Here is a 6,336-nt window from a genome sequence, read left to right as displayed (position 1 = left end):
TTCCAACCCTGATAGTCTATGACCCTATGAGGAGTGGGCGGAGGAAGACATGCTAGAGAAGGGTAGAAGGGGAGCAAAGATATGCTGGGAGAGGGTGGAGCTGAGGGGCAGATAGGGACCTGGATGGCTTGGAAGCATCTCAGGCCGGTGGCTACGTCCATCTCTCCAACCGAGCCACCCTGGTCACCGTGCAGCCAGCTCCTGCAGTGATCTGCTGTATTCACCTGCCAACCAGTCAGCCTAGCTCAGCAGCCCCAAGGGGAGCCCAGAATTCAAGAGACCCTTGAGTGATGGGGTCAGAGAGCTTCCCCGAGCCAACAGCACGTCAGGCTGACACAGGGAAGGCACAGCCGCTTCGTAGCCAACGGTGCACAGGAGAGCAACGTGGCCAGCGTCTTGGCTGGCCACCCTAACCCCATGGACCAGGTGCCAGTTTTGCAGCTGGGGGGAATGGCCTTTCCATGTGAGATCACGTGAGACTTGAACCCATGACCCGCAGGGGTGTAGTCCAGCCACTCAGCTCAAGCAGTGTTATGGCTGGGCCCAATTCTGTGAGAGGGTGAGTCCCCTCGACCAGGAAAGCCTGGTGCAGGCTCAGATCCGGCACGCGGAGCGTCTGTTTTGGCTCAGAGCCGAGGAACACTCCCACCCGGTTGTGGGGCGGACGATCAGGGCAGGGCTCCCACAGAGGAGGGCCCCATGACTCCCCGAGGCAACGTGAGCAGTGCCAGCTGAGGCTCCTCATTGTTCCAGCTGGGTTGGGCCTCCCTGAAGACAGTGCCCCGGCAGGGGGGTGGCGGTACGGAGAGGCTGCGAAGGAGGGGGCGCGAGGGCTGCAGCGACCAACCGTGGGGTGAGCCCACCTGCCCGCCCGCTCCGGTGCCAGCCCAACGGGTGTGTGCCACCCCACAGAGCCGCCTGCTGCTGCCTTGGCTTGAGGGTGACCTTGGAAAGAGCAGGAGGGTGAGAGTCAAGCAGAATCTCAACGGGAGGGGAGCTATCTGGAGGGGGTGGGGGGAACTGGCCCCCTGAGGGGCTGGAGGGGGGCACACCCACTTTGCCTGCAAAGAGAGACATAATAAGAAAGGGGGTTGGGGTAGAAGGCCTAGGAGACAGACAGACAGACTCTGCAGATGGAGGGAAACCGAGGAAGGATGAGTGGAAACAGGGACTGCCCATCCTAACCCCTCGTCTGTTATTCTCTCCCCTTTTCCTCTCACTCTTCCTGTTCTTCCTCCTCTTCTCCTGTCCCTGCCCAGCTCCCTCCTCTTCCTCTTTCACTCCCCCATCTCTCTCACCCCACACATGTGTGTTTCTCCTAAGTGGGGGGACGGGGGGGATTGAGGGTTCAGCTCCCCAGGTCCAGGTGGTGGAGGGAGGCCTAGTTTTAGGCAGGGCTTCGTGCAACCCCCAGCATTTGAATCATCATCACATTGTCTAACCCTGCTCCGACCTTAAAACCCCACTTGCTCCCGGCACCTCATCTCCATCACTGCTCCCACTGGGGGAGCCGGCCTGGGGCAGGCACTTGTGGGGCAGAGAGGCTGGGGTCACCACCTCGCTCTTACCCGGCTGAGGGGGCCAGGGCGGGAGCCTTTCCGTGCTGCACTTCAGGCAGCCAGAGGGGTCGTTGCTGAGCAATGGGGCGGGGGGGCATGTCTCCTGCAGACAATGGTTTGCACAGCTCACCTAGCCCCCAGGCAGGGCTGGGGGGGGCAAAGCCAGTGCTCCTGAGGAGCCGTGCCAAGCCCAGCCCTTTGAGTGGCTCAGGTTCTGCTCTACCATTTTGTACAGGAACTCTGGGCTTTCCTGGGATGGTACAGGAACCTCCCAGGCCCTCCAGGGTCAATGTTAGACTCTAATCTGGGACCCCCGCCCCAGTCTGGGCAGCTGGGCTACTGTAGTGCTACCAGGACTGATGCTGAGGCCTAGTACAAGCGTATCAAACAGCATCTCTTTCATTTAACGACATTTCCTTTTCTAGAGGGTTCTAGTAATGAAGGGGTTGATACATAGCCCCAGCCACTCAAACGTGTCCCCATTGTACAGGTGGGGAAACTGAGTCAGGGAGCGGTGAAATGACGTGGCCCAGCCCATATAGCAGGTCAGCAGCAGAGCTAGGAATAGACCCCCCACCTAGTCTCATGCTCCATCCACTAGACCATGCAGCCTCTCCACTAGCAGGCTCTTTTCAGCTCTCCCTGTGGCGTGGGGGGGGGATGCCCCAAATCGGGATGAAATGTCGAAAGCTTGGCAATTTCCACAAACTGGAAAAAAAAAGTCAACTCCGGCCAACTGCAACGGGGTTTTTTTCAATCAGCTCGAACCACTTCATTTCAGCCTCTTGTGCTTTGCTTTTTTAAAAGCCTTTCATTCGTCTAGTTCACGTCTTCCTCGCCAACGAAAACGTTATTTCAAAACTTGGAATTTTTCGTTTGGAAAATGTCAAAATGAAACACTTTCAACCCCTTTTGATTTCACACAGTGTTGGCTGCGGGAGATGCTCTGAACCTGCCCCTTTCCGAGACGTTTTGGTGGCAACAAGTTGGCATCGAAATTGGAATAGAAAAATCCCCATCCGGCTCTAGAAATACTATCTTTGGTCCGACAGCAGAATGGGGCTAAGGGTTTTCTTGGGCCAACCTCCCATCCTCCACCCTCTCCCAAGCACAAGGTCGCTCCAGTAGCCAGCCCACTTGGCTCTAGTCTCTGATCCCATCAGCACACCCGGCCCGGCAATCTATATAACACGCGACTTGCATCATTCCCCAGGCTTTAAAGATCATAAAAACGTGTGTTGTAAAATTTTGAATAGATTTTATTTATTGTCCAGTATATTTCAAACACAACTGGTCATATATTTTATGGGGCCTATAACACAGATAGGGTTGCAGATGAACGAGAAATGGGTTACGTTCTCCTAAAGGGTTACAACTAATAATGCCATACGTTTTCTACATATTGTTGCACAGTCAGCCCAAGGGTCTTGAAGAAATTTACAAACATTCATTCATTAAGCCTCACAAGCCCTTGGTGAGTTTATTACAGGAATAATTAATTGTTCAGCCCTGCTACCTTACAGGTGAGGAAACTGAGGCACAGTGTGATTTGGTGGGGGTGACTTGGCCACAGTCACACAGCTAGTATAGAAAGACCCTCCCACCCCTTATCTGCTAGCCCTGGCCTTAACCTCACTCCCATCCCTCTTCTTTGTCAGGTGATGTTCCACATGACCTGCAGGGGACATGCTAAGGATAAGCAGGGGATCTGGGTGATATCTGATACCTCCTCCATTGGGGGTGGGCTGCATCCCAGTGTTGCCAGCACCTCCCTAGTTTATGGAGAATCTCACCACACCTGGTGGGGGTTTTTCTTAAAGCCCCAGCTCCTGGAGTCATGTTATTTTGGCAGCATCTCAGCTTTTGTTTTACAAGGCTGTCTGGGTTGCACAGAAAAGCTTGAGCAGGATTCCCGAGTGTATCTGGGCAGCACAGAGACCCCAAGGCAAAGAAACAGAACCGGACATTTCTGTGTTTATTTTTAAATCTCATGATTTTTAAGCCAACCTCCTGATTTATTGGGGTCTGACTCATGAGCTTTGACTGTCTGGTGGCCCCTGGATGAGGCAGGTGAGTGGATACGGTGAGGCACTGTGCTCTGAATCCCACTGTCAGCAGGTCTCGTTTGCATCTCGCCCACACCAAGAGGACGGATGGGCCAGTGGTCAAGGAGCCCACCTGAGAAGGGGCAGGGGCAGTTCCTCGCTCTACCCCAGACGCCCCATGGCGCGGTTCAGCCAGATTTGCAAAGCTGCTCTGCTCAGGGTTACAACACCAGGCTGAATTCGGCACCCAAGTCTCACTTTCAGAAGTGACTGAGGCTTGGTCTCCGCGTAAAAACCAGGTGATCCTCGGCACGTGGCTCAGGGCTGTAAAAACGTCCCGCCCCGAGAGCTGGAGCTGTCTTGAACTAACCCCCAGGGGGGACACGGCTAGACCAACAGAGGAAGCCTTCCGTCAACGTTGCAACCGTCTCTCGGAGAGGAGGATTCACAACGTCACTGGAAAATCCCCTTCCATTAAAGCAGGAAGCCTCTACACTATGGCATGCCGGTGGCACGGGGGCAGCACCATAGCCGTGCCGCTGGAGTGTAGACGTGGCCTTGGTCTCTTTGGGCTCCAGTTCTCCACCTGTGCACACACAGGGAGGCATGAGATAAATACGCTAACAATCGTGGCACACTCGGATGCTGGGGTAACTGCTACCCCCATGCCTGTTTCTGTTATGACTTGATTTCCCCAGCCCCAGCAGCATGCTCAGTGGAGAGGAGCACGTGCCCCCCACTGCAGGGGGCTCACAATCCCCAGATGCATCATGCCCTGTGTGATCCCATGCCCCCGCACCCATGTTACTGTCCGCTCAGGTTTATTACTATCACCACTCACCCCATACGGCGTTAACCCTGTACTGCCCTCACTCTAGCCTCTTGGCTGTAAGGGTCATGTTTTGCCAGCCTCTTAGAACAGGGAGGGATGAGCCGTATTTAAAAGGCAGCAAGGGGGAAGGGGTGGGGTAAGGCTACAAAAGAGACCATTGGGAGAGAGGCTTGGGAAGAGAGTGAGTGGGGTGGAGGCAGGGGCTGAGCTAGGTGGGTGTGCATCATGTCCCTTCAGTGGCTGGTACATTAGAGAATAACAGCCTACTACTGGTGCCAGCTAGCAGAGTTGCTCCTTTAGCTCCAGCAGCAGAAGCTGTCTGTGCGGTGCTGAGGGCTCTAAGTTTGACCCATGCTGGGGCATGGCTGTGGATGAGGAGGAGTGAGCCCAGGCTGGGGACATTGCTCCTGCGGTCGGAGGCCCAGTGGAGCTCTGTGCCAGGTTTGGGATCCTGCCCAGACAGCGTTCCATGGGGCAGAAAAGAATCTGCTGGGAAGCTTTCCCAGCAGGGGAACGGAGCCAGGGGAGCGGTGAAGGAGACGCGCCCTGGGGGGACGCGCCCAGGCCAGACACTGATTAGAACCAGCGTAGCTCCCCCAGGAAGGGCTGCGAGGAGAAGGCTGGCGCTGAGAGGGCGGCCCCTCAGAGATGCTTCCCTGGCCATAAATCCCCACGCGCTGACAGCTCTGGGGCTGGATGGCAGATTCCAGCCCCAGCCGGGTCGCAGCTCTGCCGAATGCCTTTCATCAGCCTCAGGAAAAACGAGAGGAACATCTGGAGTGGAGGCTAGGGGGCTTACAAAGAGAATAACGGCTTTTCTATACACTCCGACCGCGGCTCCCTTTTCCCATTGCAAAGCCAGGCTTCATTCAGCAGCGAACGAGCCCACAGGCATGACATTCAGTGCCCCTGCCACATCCCTGGCCTCACACCACGTGGGTTCCCATGCTATAGATCCTTTGGGCCCCAAGGTGGAAGCCCCCAGCCTGGCCTGATGGGGATCTTCAGTCCAGCTGCTTTGGTTTCTAAAGTCTATTTACTCTGTCATTGTCACCACTGATTTAGCAGGACCTACTAAAACCGATGTGTGGAAACTCTCCCCGGTTGCTATGTTGGCAGAAGCTAAGTCTTCGGAGACTATCAGTATCTGTCTATCCATTCACGCACCCACCCCTTCTCCTTCTATCCAGACTTTCATTCACCAACACCTCTCTCTAATATAGCCATCTGTTCAGCACATCAATCAGAACAAGTTCAAGGACTCTCGCATTGTCACTATGTCGCATATGCTGGTCATTCATTTCACAACCCCAGCAGGACGAGATCTGAGACCCTTCTCCCAGCCCCTACAATTTGCTCTCCGACCAGGAGAATCCCCTTCTGCTGTCAGCTGTATAGAGCCTATGACACACAACTGAGCAGTTCTGACTCCATGCAGCAGAGGGCAGTGGTGCAGACCCACACTAGCTTAATACACTCTATTAGAGACAATGTAGTTTAGGCAGAGATGTTCTCCTACAACACCCATTTGACTGGCAGTCTGGAAACAGCCAGTGTCCCGGGGAATAATAGAGTGCTACTGTGACAGCATCAGCTAGTGGCTAGAGCAGGGAATTGTGCATCAAGATTCCTTAGTTCTCTACCCAGTGACTCAGTGTATGACCTTGGGCAAATCACTTCCCTTTGTCATGCCTCAGTTTCCCCATCAGCCAAAGGGGGATAATACCCACCTCCAGGGTTATGAGGTTCATGCTTGTTTGTAAAGTGTTTTGTGATCCTTCCATCATGCAAAGTGCAAGTTACACAGATTTGTTTTCTTGGTAAGGAAGGAGTCAGGTGGAAATAACTCCCGAGCCCAGCTGGAAATAACTTTTTTCCTTTTCTGCCCCATGGAGAAGAA

The 6,336-nt window shown here is 54.5% G+C and overlaps 1 long non-coding RNA gene across 1 annotated transcript in view; it reads right to left on the bottom strand.

Moving 5' to 3' along the window:
• Positions 1 to 2,875: 2,875 nt before the first annotated feature.
• LOC311532845 overlaps positions 2,876 to 6,336 on the bottom strand; it is a 47,997-nt gene continuing 44,536 nt past the window's right edge. Inside the window, exon 3 of the long non-coding RNA XR_014714457.1 lies at positions 2,876 to 4,190. This is a non-coding gene — a long non-coding RNA (uncharacterized lncRNA). The remainder of the gene's footprint in view (positions 4,191 to 6,336) is intronic.

Source organism: Lepidochelys olivacea (genome assembly GCF_965140295.1).
Source record: "Lepidochelys olivacea isolate rLepOli2 genome assembly, chromosome: 18".
Taxonomy (NCBI): domain Eukaryota; kingdom Metazoa; phylum Chordata; order Testudines; family Cheloniidae; genus Lepidochelys; species Lepidochelys olivacea.
Note: the sequence above shows the minus strand (reverse complement) of the source record. Positions and strands in the feature narration are given on the sequence as shown.